The sequence below is a fragment of the Sapajus apella genome, unplaced genomic scaffold (assembly GCF_009761245.1).
Source record: "Sapajus apella isolate SASKATOON/1434 unplaced genomic scaffold, GSC_monkey_1.0 scaffold111, whole genome shotgun sequence".
Lineage (NCBI taxonomy): Eukaryota > Metazoa > Chordata > Mammalia > Primates > Cebidae > Sapajus > Sapajus apella.
In genome coordinates this window covers 5,710,912-5,728,122 of record NW_022437051.1, presented here as the reverse complement: position 1 = coordinate 5,728,122, position 17,211 = coordinate 5,710,912, and the positions used below count along the sequence as shown (strand labels likewise).

Below are 17,211 nucleotides of genomic sequence, written 5' to 3'. Positions count from 1 at the left end.
ACACACACACACACCTGATTAGTTGTGTTTCCCTGCAGAACCTTACTACATATGGTAAGTTGGTTTAACTTTAAAAGAAATAGCCAAACTATTTTCCAAAGTGGCTGTAACAATTTACATTCCTACCAACAACGTATAATATGAGAGTTCCTGTTTCTCCACATCCTAGACACGATATATTGTCCTTTTTATTACAGCCATCCTAGGGGGTGTAATCTCATTGTGGTATCTCACTGTGTTTTTAATGTGCATTTTCCTAATGACTAATGATGCTCACTGTGGTTACATGTGGCTATTAATCATTCTCATGTCTCTTCAGATGAAGTTTCTATTCTGTTCTTTTGCTCTTTAAGTCGGGTTGTTTGCCTAATTATTCACTTATAATTCTTTACATGTTTTGGATACAAGTTCTTTATCACACATGGTTTGCAAATATTTTCTCCCAGTCTGCGGCCTGTCTTTTTAGTTTCTTCCCAATGTCTTTTGTAGCATAAAGATTTTAATTTTAATTAAATTGAATTCATCAATTTTTTATCTTATGGCTTATGCTTCTGGTATCATACCTAACAACTCTGCCCTATCCAAGGTCATAAAGTTTTTTCTATGCTTCCTTTTAAAAGTTTTATAATTTCAGCTCTTATGTTTAGGCCCATCATTCATTTTCAGTTAATTTTTGTGTATGATTACTGTGAAGAAGTTAATTTTTGTATATGACATCCAGTTGTTCCAGCACCATTTGTTGAAAAAAAAATAACCCGTTCTCTATTTAATTATCTTAGCAGCTCTTTCGAAAATCAATGGACCACAAATGTAAATGTTTATTTCTGGACTCTCAATTCGTCTCCATTGATTTATCTGCTTATCCTATGCCACTGCCATGGTGTCTTGAACACCATCACTTTAGATTGGGTTTTGAAATGGGGATGTATAAATCCTCCAAGTTTGTTCTTTTACCCATTTATTTCAAATTTTATTTGATCCAACTGTACTAAGTATACTTATTAATACCACCTTAAATCCTTTCTTAGACAAGATAGATATACATGCAAAAATAAAATAGGCTATATTTTAAAGATGTTTTCAAAAGAACATAATCCTTTTTTAAGATTTCAACCATTAACATATTTCCATAGGATTGAAATTAAGTTTTCCCAGCCCCCCACACTCACGTCAACAAACATACTGAATGCCTACTATGTTCCAGGCACAGTGCAAGGTTAGTTGCCAAAGATACAGAGAAAAATAATACACAGTTGCTCATTTAGCACATAAATATACAATGATGGCACAGTATATTAACGACAAGTACATACAAGATAAAGGACAAAAGATATTAATACAATCTTGTCAGATTTATCTTACTTTTATATAAGCCTATTTCTTAAAATGTTTTACAAATTTTGTTATTTTCTAAACAAAACATGTTTAAAACTACCAGAGAGGCTAGTACTTACCAAAGCTTGAAATAAGAAATTCTGTTGTAAAGTACTGGTTCTCTCCATCAGTTTAGGTCTTTTAATTTGCTTTTTCTTCTTAAGGTTACAAAAGGCAAAAGGGAAGAGTCTCATTTCACCTCTGACCCACCCTACTCTTCCCCATAGAGGTAACTTCTGTTATGCTCTGTCAACTCCTGATTGTATAGAGCAACAGGCTATAGAAGACACAGATAGTAAGAACTCTTAAAATACTCAGATCAATCTCAAACTTTATTTTAGATAGAAGTTTCAGCCTCCTTCCCACTAAACTTGACATCAGAATAACTAGTAAAATTTGTAAGCTACTCATTTTCCTTCTTCCTCCCAACCTATGCCCAGAAAAGGTAGAGATTAATAGAAAAAGACACAAACAACATATCTCTATAATGTGCATGTGTGTATGAAAGTTTCATAGTGCACATTCCTGAAACTTGTTCTATAAGAGATTTTAATATGTGTTCTTAAAAAATAAAGAAAGAAAGAAAGGAAGTTGGAAGGAAGGAAAGAAGAAAGGGGGTGGGTGTTTCCAAGTTCAAATACATTTGGGAAACACTGGGTTAAATGAAATACCAATATACACTATGTTAAATCCATTGCGATTGCTCCCACCTTTCCTAAAATTAGCAGACCACCAAAACCTTTAATCATGGATCACTTAGTAATATCTTGAAAGGATACAGATCTTTACAAAAATATAGTATGCAAAGCAAGTTGGATATAGCTTCCAGCTTATTGTCACACTGGCAGCAATTCATACAGCTGAACAAGAATCATGCACAAGGCCACATCAATTTGCTACCAGCCAAAAGACTAAAAAATAAAATAAAAATAAAGTGAGTAGACTGTCTCAAGATTCTATCTTTACTGTGTTGGAAAAACTGGTTTCATTTCTATGCGGCATTATTTTTCCTTTAGCTATATAATAAAAGAATAAAACTAGACAGATGTGTGACTCTGAAATTAAACGTGCTAATGGGTTTGCTTTTAATAAGTAAATATAATCAAAGAGTCTCAATATAAATTCTATTCATTTTAAAATCTGCTTTACAAAACAAAAAATAGGATTAAAATAAATGCTTTATTGTAAAAGAAACTTTAAGAGATAGGCCAGGCACAGTGGCTCACACCTGTAATCCCAGCACTTTGGGAGGCCAAGGCAGGTAGATCACCTGAGGTCAGGCGTTCGAGACGAGCCTGGCCAACATGGTGAAACCCTGTCTCTACCAAAAATGCAAACATTAGCTGGGTATGGTGGTGGATGCCTGTAATCCCAGCTTCTCAGGAGGATGAAGTAGGAGAATCGCTTGAACCTGGGAGGCAGAGGTTGCAGTGAGGTGAGATCGAGACACTGCAATCCAGCCTAGGCAACAAGAGCAAAACTCTGTCTCAAAAAAAAGAAAAGAAAAGAAACTTTTAGAGGTTAACAGAAGCTGCTATAAAATTATATTTACCTATAATGATAAATACCAATAGCCACCTATCAATGTGTAGAAAAATAGTGAATTTGGAAATATCTCCTTATATGTTAGGATTCAAATCAAGATATAACTCAGCAATGAGCGCTATTAAATTTGCCAATGAAGCCAGGCGTCGTAGCTCATGCCTATAATCCCAGCATTTTGGAAGGCCAAGGTGGGTGGATCACGAGGTCAGGAGTTCAAGACCAGCCTGGCTAAGATGGTAAAACCCCACCTCTACTAAAAACTACAAAAATTAGATGGGCACGGTGACAGGTACCTGTAATCCCAGCTACTCTGAAGGCTGTGGCAGGAGAATCACTGGAACCTGGGCGGCAGAGGTTACAGCAAGCCGAGATTGCACCACTGCATTCCAGCCTGGGGGACAGAATGAGACTCCATCTCAAAAAAAAAAAAAAATTGCCAATGAGACTGAATCAGGCCTTTATTACCAAACTGTAGTCATGAGCAATAACTTTTCAACATATCTTATTCCTGTCTTCCTGTTGAAATTTTACTTGGGAGAAAAGTCTGGGAGGATTTCCTACTGAGCTGATCCTTACAGGAACTAAAATAGCTGCTGTATGTCCTAGGTGGAAGCTTTTCTGAAATTTTACTTCCGGAGAAAATAGGAACAATTAAGTCACTGATGAAGAAAACTTTCCAGCACTTTTTTGGTTGTTTCTTCATTGCTGCTAGCGACAGGAAGTGTGATAACTGCCGCCCTTGCTTATAAATGTCAGATAGCCTTACTCCTTATACTCCAACCCCAACTATGTATTTAATGCCCTATTCAAGCTTCCATTAAATCTTTTACCACTCTCTGATTCAGGTAAAAATGATTTCTCCTTCCTCTAAGCTTCTTCATTCTTGTCCATGTCTCTCACTTACCTTATAACCATATTTAACATACTTTAGGTTGCTATTTAACTTGATTAGTGTACATATCCTGTTCGTTGAGAAGTCTAGGACACTTCAGATGGCAGGAACAAGGTGGTGCACATCTCTGGAGAGCCCGCAATACCAGGCACAATGCTGTTTACACTAGCATTCTGCAAATATTTGTTGACTGACTGTCATTAGTATTCAGTACTTTTCCTAGAAATAGTTCATTCTTGAGGGAAAATATAAGTGTTTTTCTATTATGAGAACAACGGATGTGCTTATTAGTTTCAGGAAATGTTAACAGACTATCTTTAATCAATGACTAAATATCGTCTTTTTTTCTATGACCAAGCATAGAATAAAAGATTAGGTTAGCCAGGTATAGCTTACCTAAGGACTTGGGCACAGAATGTTGTGAGGAAATTAACTATTCAACGACAAAAGGACTCTCAACAGGATCTACCATTGCAGATTAACAGGAAGGATGAGGGTAATATTTGTAGACATACACACAATCACACACAAATGGAACAATGACCTCAAACTATAAAAATCCTAGAAAAAACCTAGGAAATACCATTCTGGACATTGGCCTTGGCAAGGAATTTGTAGCTAAGACTTCAAAAGCAATTGTACCAAAAAAATTGACAAGTGAGACCTAATTAAACTAAAGAGGTTTTGCATAGCAAAAGAAGCTCTCAACAGCATAAACAGACCTTACAGAATGGGAGAAAATATTCAAAAGCTACACATCCTATAAATGTCTACTATCCAGAATCTATAAGGAACTTAAGCAATTCAGCAAGCAAATAAGCCCATTAGAAAGTGGGCAAAGGACATGAATAAACACTTCACAAAAGAATACATAAAAGCAGCCAACAAATATATATATATTTAAAAAAGCTCAACATCACTAATCATCAGAGAAATGCAAATCAAAACTAAAATGAGATACCATCTCATACCAGTCATAATGGCTAGTATTAAAAATAAAAAAATAACAGATGCTGATGAGACGGCAGAGAAAAGGGAATGCTTACACACTGTTGGTGGGAATGTAAATTAATTCAGCCACTGAGGACAGCACTTTGGAGAGTTCTCAAAGAACTTAAAAACAGAACTACCATTCAACCCAGCAATCCCATTACTGAGCATATACCTAAAGGAAAAAATTGTTCTATAAAAAAGACACATGAGCTCCTATGTTCATGACAGCACTATGCACAATAGCAAAGACATGGAATCAACCAAGAAGTCCACCAAAGAAAATGTGGTATATATACATCATGGAATACTATGCAGCAATAAAAAAATTTAAAAAAAATGTCCTTGGCTGCAACATGGATGCAGCTGGAGGCCATAATCCTAAGTGAATTAACTCAGGAATGGAAAACTAAGTACTGCATGTCCTTACTTAGAAGTGGAAGTGAAACATTAGGTACACATGGACACAAAGATGGGAGCTATACACCCTGGGGACTACTAGAGGAAGGAGAGAGGGAGTAGGGAGGCAAGAGTTGAAAAGGAACTATTGGGTGCTATGCTCAGTACCTAGGTGACAGGATCATCTATACCCTAAACCTCAGCGTTACACAATATACCCATGTAACAAATCTGCACATGTACCCCCTGAATCTAAAATAAAAGTTGAAATTATTTTAAACTTTAAATTGATGTTACTTTAGGTTGCTGTTTAACTTGATTAGTGTACATATCCTGTTCATTGAGAAGTCTAGGACACTTTAGATGGCAGGGACAAGGTGGTGTACATCTCTGGAGAGCCCACAATACCAGGCACAATGCTGTTTAGCATTCTGCAAGTATTTGTTGAGTGACATTAGTATTCAGTGCTTTATAGTACCCAATACTTCGTCAACTCTTGTCACAATAAATAACACGCAATCGAATCAGAAGTTCTTACTCCATCCTTTATCTACTCTATGTAAAAAAAGATGGCCGGGCGCGGTGGCTCAAGCCTGTAATCCCAGCACTTTGGGAGGCCGAGGCGGGTGGATCACAAGGTCAAGAGATCGAGACCATCCTGGTCAACATGGTGAAACCCCGTCTCTACTAAAAATACAAAAAATTAGCTGGGCATGGTGGTGCGTGCCTGTAGTCCCAGCTACTCAGGAGGCTGAGGCAGGAGAATTGCCTGAACCCAGGAGGCGGAGGTTGCGGTGAGCTGAGATCGCGCCATTGCACTCCAGCCTGGGTAACAAGAGCGAAACTCCGTCTCAAAAAAAAAAAAAGATGTACATACTGAATGCATCACTCTTTACTATTAGGAATATTGTAAAAAAAAAAAAAAATAGAATCTACAAAAGTAATCCAGGAGTCTTATTCATTCATTTAACAAACCATTATTGAAAACCCAATGCCTATAATTACCCAGAACTTGGATGCCAAAGTGGGAGGATCACTTAAGGACAGGAGTTCTATCTAGACCATCCTGGGCAATACAGCAAGACCTTGTCTCTACAAAATAATAATTTAAAAAAATTAGCAGGCATGGTGGCATTTGCCTGTAATCCTAGGTACTGAGGAGGCTGAGGTGGGAGGATCACTTGAGCCCAGGAGTTTGGGGCTATAGTGGGCTATGATCATGCCACTGTACTATAAGTCTGGGTGACCAAGTGAGCTCCTGTCTCAAAAAAAAAAAAAAAAAGAAAATGAAAATGAAAACCTATTGTGTGACAGGCTCTGTATTAGGCACTGGAGAACTAAAGGTGAATGATTAATATCAGCAATTCATATTGGCTCTCTAAAGCAGATTTAAACAGAACTAATCCAAAAATTCATCTACCTACCTCCCTGTAAAACTGTATTCCAGACAGTTAAAGGGCACTAAAAATATTTTATCTCATTGCTTGGAGCAATGCAGACAGTTTACTTTGCCTAAACACTAGCAAACTTAAAATTATCCTAGAAACTCCTTCAAAGAGATACTGTTTCATTTCAGTCCCCAAGCCCCTAGGTTCCCAAGTTGTTGACTGAAAGATACAGAGAGGTGCTATAAGCAATAAGAGTAAACTTACCCTTGGAGCCTTGTCCAAACAAAAGCTCTTTACCTGAGATTAAGGCAGTGTTGGCACAAGTACTCCTTGTCCCTGTAAATTCATAAACAGCTGCTAAACCATTCTTATGCTTCACGGCATAATATTGTCTTCTAAAAATTTAGAGGAAAAGGCAAAAATAGAAAGCCTTTTTGTCAACCACAAACATTTATGTATTTTAAATTGTGGGGGAAAGATGAGCTGGTATATACTTTTAAAACCAGAGAAAAAGGAAATAAGTATCTCCCCAATGCTCAACTATAAACTTCTGAGAGCTAATAAAGAAAAGCAAAAATATTGTAGTTTCAGCTAAGCTGCTTTGTATCTGAGGCAACTTAAAATGATCTACTGTTTAAGTAGGCTAAAAGTGAGATGGTAAGGTCAAAATTTATCCTTTTAGAATCAAAACCCATTTTTATAGTGTGTTTTAAAAAGAAAGGATGTAATCTTTAATATGTCCATAGGGTTTCATTCAACCAGAAACTCACTAAATCGTGACAGAATAGATTTAAAAATCTACAAAATTAACCTGACAACAATCTTGCCAAATTTTAATTTTAAAACTAATATGTTACTGCTCTGTTGTTGTTTTAAATTAAAGGGATTTCTTCTGGGGCTGAAAAGAAATGAATATTTAGCCTATCTCATCAAGGAGGGAGCGATTTCTTGTCTTAAAAACAGGAGGTACGCCTACATGATCACCTGGGACAAACTTGGCCAGTGCAAGCAGGCCAGAAGGTTATTGGAGCCTGGGAATGTTTAACATCAAGAAAGGAATTACAACTCAGTAAGATCAGAGGGAATTACACAGGAAATGTGAACAGTAACCCTTTCATATCTCTGTACCCCCTCCCACTGCCTGTGATAAATGAAGTCCTGCTGCTGCCCAGTTATATGAATATACAAGCCAAGAGCAAAGAGGGATTGAGAAAAGGGGGTGGGGGGAGACATTTTACACACACACACACACACACACAGAGCACAGCATAAATTTATAATGGCATGATAAAATCATGCTGCTCCACAAAACAGCCTCTAGCCTAATTGCTACATATATACTGTATTACTGCCTAAAAATTCCAAAGACACTTGAAGAATCAGGCAGGGGTAGGAGGATGGAATAGTTGGCAAGCTCATCCTAAGTAGGGAAACGTGGCTCCTATAAAGCTGACCAAACAAATAGGTCTCCACCCTGGCTTATGTTTAAACATCTTGTTCCTAGTCAGTCTGTAGGGAAAGCATTCTTTCCACAATAAATAACACGCAACTGAATCAGAAATTCTTACTCCATCCTTTACCTACTCTCTGTAAAAGTTTCTTCAATATTCCAAGCCAGAAGCTTAGAGAATTTAAGTGATTGTAAACTTTTCTGTTTCTGAGACGGAGTTGGCTCTTGCTGCCCGGGCTGGAGGGCAGGAGGTGATCTCGGCTCACTGCAATATCCAGCTCCCAGGTTCAAGCAATCTTCCTGCCTCAGCCTCCTGAGTAGCTGAGATTACAGGCATGTACCACCACGCCCAGCTAATTTTGTATTTTTAGTAGATATGGGGTTTCTCCATGTTGGTCAGGATGGTCTCGAACTCCTGACCTCAGGTGATCCACCTACTTTGGCCCCCAAATTGCTAGGATTACAGGGGTGAGCCACTGCACCTGGCTGGCCTCTGATAGTAAACTTTATTATAGCCTAGCTATAGTGAAGGCAAGGTAAAATATTTCTAGCTGTTACTTGGAAAAGCAGAGATGACTGTACAGATCTTAGATACCTTTAGAAACCTGTGATTGGGATCTGAAGAAAACAAGACACACTTACCACAGCTGCCTGTGGGTAACAGGGGAATGCTCAGTTTCCACAAACCAGTGAGTTTGAGAGATATTCATTTTAAAAATACATACAAAAACAGTCCTCAGATGGTGAGGGCATGGGTTAGGGTAACAAAACACAGTGGAGAAAAAGGTGGTATTTCCAATGTGACACATTTAAACTATGGAATGGAATTTCATGGGTCACTTTGAAATAAGATTTTTTTCATTGGTCTAACTTCAGGATAGAGATGGTTTGCCACAGAGTAAGTCGAAAAATAAATGAAAGAATATGGAGATGACAATGAACAACTGCCAATGAAAGTCAAAAGGGCAGACTTTCAGAACTCTCTAGAAGAGGGAACAAAAAAGATTTTTTTTCCCCTAGCAAAGTGCCTCCTCCAAAGCACACATAGTCTGCTTTAAGGAACAGCCTATACCCACAGTGTTTTCATATACTAAACGGCATATCACTAAAAAACTGTAAGTGAGATTTAAACTGTAGACATCCTAGTTGCCTTAAACAACTGATTTTTAATTTCTCCAACACTGGATCACAATATGCAGTCTCATGACACTGTAAGAAGCTAAAGGTGCTCATTCTTTCCATGAATTCTGAATTTCTGTAACACTTAGGTTAGGAAAATACAGCAAAACAGTGGGGAGGAAAATTTTAAACAAACCCAGAATAAACCAGACTTCTGACTGGGTTTCTAGCAAGAATCAGTTCCCCATTAGAATGTGGACCCTGAAGTGTACCAAATGCAAGCTCAGTGGAGTTCAGTCTCCTCAGCTGAAAATGACACTTACTCTGGAAATGAGCACTTCTTAACATTTTCAACCCATGTTCCATCCTATTAAACATAAAATCCTCAAACTCCCATTAAATGTTATTTGTGACTTTAAAGTATTATAACCAAAACCAAACCAAAGGAAGGTAAACTTTTATTGTTTTCTTTCAATGTCTCATCATAACCATTTACAAATTCATTTACTTACAAATACTTGCATAAGTGGACAGATATTAATTAATGCTTTTTTAAATGTTGAAGACAAAAAAGATAAAAAATGCCTATGAAGACTAATAATGGCAATGAAATGATATTTACTGGGACCTTTGGCAAATGATATTTATCAGGACCTTCTCCTCTCCTCCAGAGTTACTATTAATATAAATGATCTTTTCTTTATTAGCATTCAGCCAGAAGAAATGTTGACTGAAATATATTAGGCCTTCAATATTTGTTAAATGTTAAAAGAGGTGATAGGATCTCTTTTTATTTTCTGAAAATAACAGAACCCTAATATAGTAACCTTTCTCAAGTAACAAAGGATAGAAGCAAGTAGGTTAAGTCTTTAGTATAGATACGAACTATAGGAGATTTTGACAACAGTTAACGATGATGAAAAAGGTAAGAATACCACCTAATACTGAAACATTTATACAGCACTTAGCAATGCTTAACATACTTTACGTCATTTCAACCCTACAGCTGGATGAACTGAATATTTTGATTAAAACAGTGTCAAGTACCTATTCAAAGTCACACAGCTAGCTAAGCAGCAGAGCTGAGATTTAAAACTTCCTGAGAGCTATACTAAAAGCTCTTTATTTTGTCATGAAATGGGGAAAATATCCTCATCCAAGCTCCAAAATCAGTTTATACGTAAGCACAATTTTTTTTCTCTCAACCTACCCAATATCACTCCCTTTCTACCAATTCCCATAACGATTCTTGGAGTTCTATCGCGGCAGCCTTTATTTCCTCATACCAGGATGACTAAGGGCAAAAAGAAAGGCTTCTTTCGAAAGGGAACTTCCTTCAATCTAAGTCTTGTATCCTGTAACTGTCCCCAAAATGGACATCACCACAGGCATAGGCTTTTCAAACCATTAACTTGTGAGGAAATGTCTGGGGTTGTCTGTTCCTCATTTAAAATCAGTCAAATAGGACACATACTACCACTTCATTCCTAAAAGTTGAGCAAGAATCACCCTCATAATGTCAGCTTTCTGGTTGAGCAAGCAGACACCTGACTCCGAGGACCTGGTAAAGGCCAACTGCACAAGAATAAAAAATGTAACAGACTGGCAGTTCCAGTCTTAGCAATTTTTAAGAATCATTTCAAATGTTTTGGTATTGAAGTCTTATTAAAGAATGCCAAACTACTGTCATTAATAATTTACTGTAAATGAAAGGTATATTGAACGTGGAATTTTATTCATATAAAATCAACTATTTTACTTCTGAAGGTTACTACGATTATGGAGCTAAATTATATGAAAAATGCTAAGCATCCTGCCTAGCCCATAGTAACTACTCCATAATAAATGTCAGCTGCTATTAGTAATACTGCAGAAGAGTTCAAAATAAAACATAACAATGGAAGGCCATATTTAAAATGAACCAGCAATCAACATTCTATGTTTTTTTAAACATCCAAAAAAAATATACAACTGTTGTATGTATACACATATATGCATAAAAATATTTAGAAGACAATTTGGAAGACTAAGTAGCAAAATGATGATCTCTGGGGACACAGAAGGGTGGTAGTCAAATGGAACTTTAGCCTGAGCTATAAATGCTTTTTGTTTTTTAACAAAGAGAAACTGTTATGATTTTCCTCTGTAAATAATTTTATTTTAGAAAGAAAAATCTTAGTTTCTTCAATTCCATAGTTGATTTCAGTATTACATGAAAAAAGTTTACTTTTTTTACAGTTAACATGTTCAAATTTCTAAAACCTCATTTTCTTTATTTAGTAATACCATTCAAGGCTTATGTTACAAACTGCTTAAATAATCTTCTTAATGATATTCCCAATTGCTATATTAAAAATATCTGCTCATGCCACACCGCCCTCAACAATTTTATTAAGTTTTTAAAACTACTCAGTGTATTAATCAAGGTGCAAAGAGGCTCTCAAAGTCTGGGAAGCCATAAATCAAAACAGTTTCACATAAAAAGATTACCTTTTCCCTTTAAATTTTGTTATGTGTTTACATTTAATAAACTACACACAGAAAGTAGAGCCCTTGATTCTTTTTAAGACCAAAAGTTTGCCTATTTAAAATCATTGTAACAATTTCAAATGTCTTAACGGGTGCTATAATTAAAAACCTCTCCTTCTAGGCTCTTCCTAATTTCTAATTCTTGTTTGTACCATTTGTGCTGGTTTTTATATTTTTAACTTTTCTTCTAGTTCACAGCCAGAACCTTGACTTTTGTATCCTATTCTTTTTTCCTTCAGATCATCTAGCTTTTAGCCAATAAAATGTGTATAAACTATCACAAAAGCTCTTACTAACTCCCTAAAAACAGCAAATAGCGGGCCTTTTGTGGCTCAGGCATGGAGGTAAGCCACATGCAACACAGGCCAGACTCAGCCTGGGCCCCTTCCATTTACAAATCCAGCTTAAAATAAATTACAGTCCTCTACTGTTGTCAAAAAAGACCAACACTTCAATAATGAGAGAGAGAGAAAGCAGCCTCGTACTTGAACAGGAGGACACTGGGCTGAATAGGAAATCCCTACCTCAAAGAGCCGTGGGATTCAATGACTGTGGGGGGCCATGCAATCTCTTTTAAATAGACTTTAAGTTCAAGGAAGACTTCTACTGTAACTTAACAGGGAAAAATGTTTGATCAAAAGGTATCTCTCTATAATTTCAAATTTAAAATTTTAGACATAATTTGTAGCTAGTAAAGGGGGATCCAATCGTCATCTTCATCATCAGCTGAAAACAGAAAGCACATGTATCAACTATTTTTTTTCCTCCCAGATGATTTATAGGTATTATTTTTTCCTCTCAGATGCTTTATAGGTATTAATGAGTCCATAGCTAGACTCATTAATATGTATAAAAACATACCAGAATGGTTTCTCCAGTAGTTAACTCTGTAGTTCTAGAAGGCTTAAACACTCTGGAAATCTGAAAGTATAGGCACCCTGAGGCTGCTTCATTCTAATGTCAGGACACATTCAAGTCACCTGCGTTATTCACGCCATACATTCTATTATTCTCTCCTGTAGTCCCCCGTGTACCTGGCACTCTAGTTACCTATTCACTCATATCCCTTGGGACTACAAATGCCTTGAGAACAGAGACTTGATCTTCTCTGTCTTACTTTGTAAGTCCTATTGCCTTGCATAGGGTAGATTCTCCACAAAAACTGAATGAAACATAGTATTAGCCATTTATTGGTTGGTCTTACAGGTATTGATCGACTTACGACCTATACAACTTACGACCATTCAACTTTACAACCACAATCGCTAGCCACGACTGCTCCGCATCTGGCAGTGCAAACGTTGCCCAGCTGGGTGTACGACAGTGCGGACCAGCTTCCGGCAGCACTACCATCTCCGCGTGCACCATTTCAACTGTACATATAGCCTACTCAACTTACGACCAAATCGTGTTACGACCGGTCTGCTGGTCCCAATCGTGGTCGTAAGTCGAGCACTAGCTGTACTGAAGTTCCTGAGGGAAGAATTTACTGACTGTTGATTTCTGCATCACTAACCAGGGCCTACGATGCAGTGGCACTTAAAAGCCTATCATACACATTTTTAAACTCACATTTCTAATTTATTTTGAATTTTATTTGCATTTATTCAATTCATATGTGTTTACTAAAACAAAACATATTTCTGAAATGAAAGAACTCTCTCCAATCCCTGGAAGCTCTTGATAAAGAGGGAAATAAAACTTTTCAACTATTTTTTTAGTTCTCAATGTGATGACTACAGAGAAGAAAAGCAGCCAATGTCCACTGTCAGGTCTTTTCTGTGCTGCTCTGGATGGAGCCTTTGTTGGTGGCTCTTTGTCCAGAATCTGGGCAGAACAAAGCCTTTCTTCAAAAAGGGTCACTCTTTGACTGCTACATAGATTTTATTCAGTCAGCACTCTTCCCCAGCTCTTCACAACTGTGACATGCTCATTATTTGAAAACTCTCTCTGCCCACCTTGCATGTGATCATGCCCAGCTCGACTTACGACATACAGCCAGCTCGGGCAGCATCCTATTACTGCCCTTGTAAAACACAACTTCGGTGCCAGCAGCCTTTTCACCACTCGGGACTTCAATGAAGGATGTTCAGCGTGACCCGCAGCCTGATGGCTGACTGGTACCACACAATAGGCCCACCACCCAGTATCCTCAATTTTGAGAAACACACATATCCCAGTGGAAAAGGTGATAAACTTCTGGGAATCTAGATAAATATTTTTGTCGTGTTTTCTCCAGGAAAAAATGGTGATTTAACATTCCTGGCTAGGCGCAGGTGCTCAGGCCTGAAATCCCAACATTTTGGGAGGCCAAGGTAGGAGGATTGCTTGAAGCCAGGGGTTTGAGACCAGCCTGTGTAAGACAGGGAGACCCTGTCTCTATAAAAAAATTTAAAAAATTAGCCAAAGATGGTGATGCATGTCTGTAGTCCCAACTAGTCAGGGGACTGAGGTGGGAGGATCACTTTGGCCTGAGAGTTCAAGGCTGCAGTAAGCTATGATCAAGCCATTGCACGCCAGCCTGGGTGATGGAGTGAAATCTTGTCTCAAGAAAACAAAAACAGAACAAACAACAACAACAACAAATATTCCTCTGAGTTATTCTAGTACCAGATTATTTCCATGTGTTACAATATAGACAATCGACTGCAACACGTCATGCCACTTACCTAATATGAAGTCAGAACATAAACATGTGAGCCACATATGATTCCTTCTTCTAATCCTCCTATTCAAAGCAGTAAGATAAATGATTTATTCTTCTTGATTTTACAAAATGATATTAAAAATAAAAATGCTTGATAAGTAGAAACCTCCATGTTCTACCCTGGTCCTCTGGTCAGTCATAGAATTTTAAAGTTAGAAAGGATCTTTGAGTCAGATTCCTCATTTAATAAATCTAGTCTGAGACTCACAAAACTTAAATGGTTTTTGCCACAGTCACAAACAAGAACAGAGAACCAAAGCTAGAATAAAGGTCTCCTGCCTCCTCAGCCCATGTGCTTTCCAGAATGCCACACTAAATCGAGTCTCTTGCCAAGAACTTCACCCTGACCTGATAATCCTGGAGAGGCTGTTCTCAGCTTCACTTCACTCCCCACCTCTTGGTAGTCTAGCTACATGATCATGTACTAAAAAAATAAAAAAATAAAGAGAAGGCTTCCATGTCTAAAAATAACTTAGCAACAGCATTGTTTTCTTAAAGATATAATATTACCCCTAGCAACTGCTACACTTCCTTCTCCACTGTTTCCAAGACAAGACTGAATGTCCTCTAAGACCCTGCTTCCCTATATGGTCCTCAAGCATGTTCTGAAAAAACTAGGAGAGCCCCATAAAAGGTCCCTTATTATAGAGAGAGAATGAAGTTGGTGTCCCTTTGAGAGGAGGTTAGATGACTAGGCACTTTCAAGATGGGGAAAACAGTCTGTTAGAGACTCAAAAGCAACAGAGGACAGCTTCTGTCACTGAACAAATATTACTGAGAATCTAAGTGCCAGGCCCTGTTACCTGATGCAGTAAATGACAGGAACATCTTAGAAAACAAGCTTACAAATCTGCTAAATTACTGGTAATTCTCCCCATAAAACCCACCACCATAAAATCTATTAATCAATAATCCTAAACATGTTCCAGACCTTAGACTTTGCTATAGCAAATATTGCATACATAACTTGGTATCTTAATTTCAAATCTGACTATTTCTACTTCTTTTCTCCTAGTCTAATGAGCAAAGAAATAGTTTGAATGTGGACAACAGGAAAAATGAAAATGGTACCATTTAAAGATATAACATAAAAATAAATCAAGAAAATAATGAATAATAGGATATTAGAGTTTAATTTTGATGGCTTAAGATTCCTTTTGAAATACACTTGAAAAAGTAGAAATTAATTTAAGGTTGTGACACCTTAGGGTTTTCATAATCTTTATGCCCATGTAAAAGTTAATTTAAAAAGTATATAAATTATTTAAAATTATAATTTAGCAATAGTCTGAATTAAAAAATCTTAGACCATATTAATGAAAATAGAGAAGCAGGTAAGTAAAAACATATTAAATTTCTCATTTAACACTGAGGGAAATCAAGAGACACCATCCTATTCTTGCCTGTTAATGATAGGTTATCATATAAATTTAAAGCTAAAAAAAAAAAAAAACCTTTAAAGTAATCTTTAATAGATTTCAAAGCCTCTTAAGTGAACCATAAGTTAAAAATGAAAATCAAATTAAATGTAAAACTTCAAATCAAAACAGCAAAAAATCCAAAACATAATGCAAACAAGGAAGAATTTCAAACAGAAAGCTGAAAGGAAGATCAATAAAGTAAAATCAATTAGAACAATTTGGAAACAAATTTAAATGCATTAAATATTTGTTAAGAGACGTTCTTTTTAGGTTAAAAAAACGAAATCCAACTATGTTCTACTTTTAGGAAACATACCTAAAAGTAATGACAAAGAAAGTATAAATACAACAGGAATTACAGATTTATAGAGAAATATAAACTAAGGTAGCAATATCAATGCCAGTTAAAACAGAACAAAAAACCCAAGTCATAAATTAGAAAGTCATGGCTGAGTGCCGTGGCACATACCTGTAATCCCAGCACTTTGGGAGGCTAAGCCAGAAGGATCACTTGAGGCCAGAAGTTCAAGACCAGCTTGGACAATATAGCAAGGCCCCGTCTCTATAAAAAATTAAAAACAAAATTAGAGGTGTGGTGCCACGTCTACAGTCCCAGCTAGCCAGGAGGATCACCCACTTGGGCCTTAGAATTTGGAAGCTGCAATGAGCTATAATTATGCCTCTGCACTCTAGCCTGGGTGACAAAACAAGACCTTTTATTTAATGGAAAAAAAAAAAGAAAGAAGTCATATTACTCTGATAAAAGGTATAATCCTCAATTGCGATGTTGACAGTAAATAACACATTAACACATACACCAAAACAAAACCTGAGAGAAGTATAACGAATTAAAATTAATGGGAGAAATCAGTGATTTACAACTTTAAGTCCCTGAGAGATCAAACAAAAAAAATAAAGTTCAACAACATAATAGGTATTTAGGTATTTTATAAATAAAACCTCTTTAAAAAGGTCTATGTAACTTTACCAAAACTGAGCATTAGCTGGTCCAGAAATACAATCATAAAAATCTAAAAGAGCAGAATGCCATATATTAATATCATTCCATTAAGAATGACTACCAAAAGTTTAAAAGTAACTTTGAAATTTGCAAAACATTCTCCTAAATAATCAATCAAAAAGGAACTCTTGGCATGCAATCATATGCTGTTTTAAAAATTATTTTAATTGAGAATACAATACCAATATATAGAGAATATAGCCAAACAGTATAAAGAAAAACTTAAAACTCTGAAATGCTTTCCATTTTATATCAGGGTATAAACTTTCTCCCATAACAAAGAGACTCAAAAGTAGCTCAAGTGAGAAAGAAATTCTTTTTCATGTCAAAATACAGGGTGGGAGGGGAGGTGTGTTTCACAAGACCATTTGTGGAT

The 17,211-nt window shown here is 36.7% G+C and overlaps 1 protein-coding gene across 7 annotated transcripts in view; it reads right to left on the bottom strand.

The window, feature by feature from the left end:
- The window catches only part of ZNF438 (zinc finger protein 438), a 114,938-nt gene extending 98,604 nt beyond the window's left edge, over nucleotides 1-16,334 (bottom strand). For 2 of the 7 annotated variants that reach the window (XM_032259722.1, XM_032259724.1), the window contains exon 1: nucleotides 14,356-15,952. The gene's annotated coding sequence lies outside the window, so the exon portion shown is untranslated. Of the gene's footprint in view, nucleotides 1-2,602; nucleotides 2,636-3,212; nucleotides 3,249-14,355; nucleotides 15,953-16,283 lie in introns of those variants that run through there. The other 5 variants (XM_032259726.1, XM_032259727.1, XM_032259721.1 and 2 more) reach the window with 5 other exon arrangements.
- Between the last annotated feature and the right edge of the window lie 877 nt (nucleotides 16,335-17,211).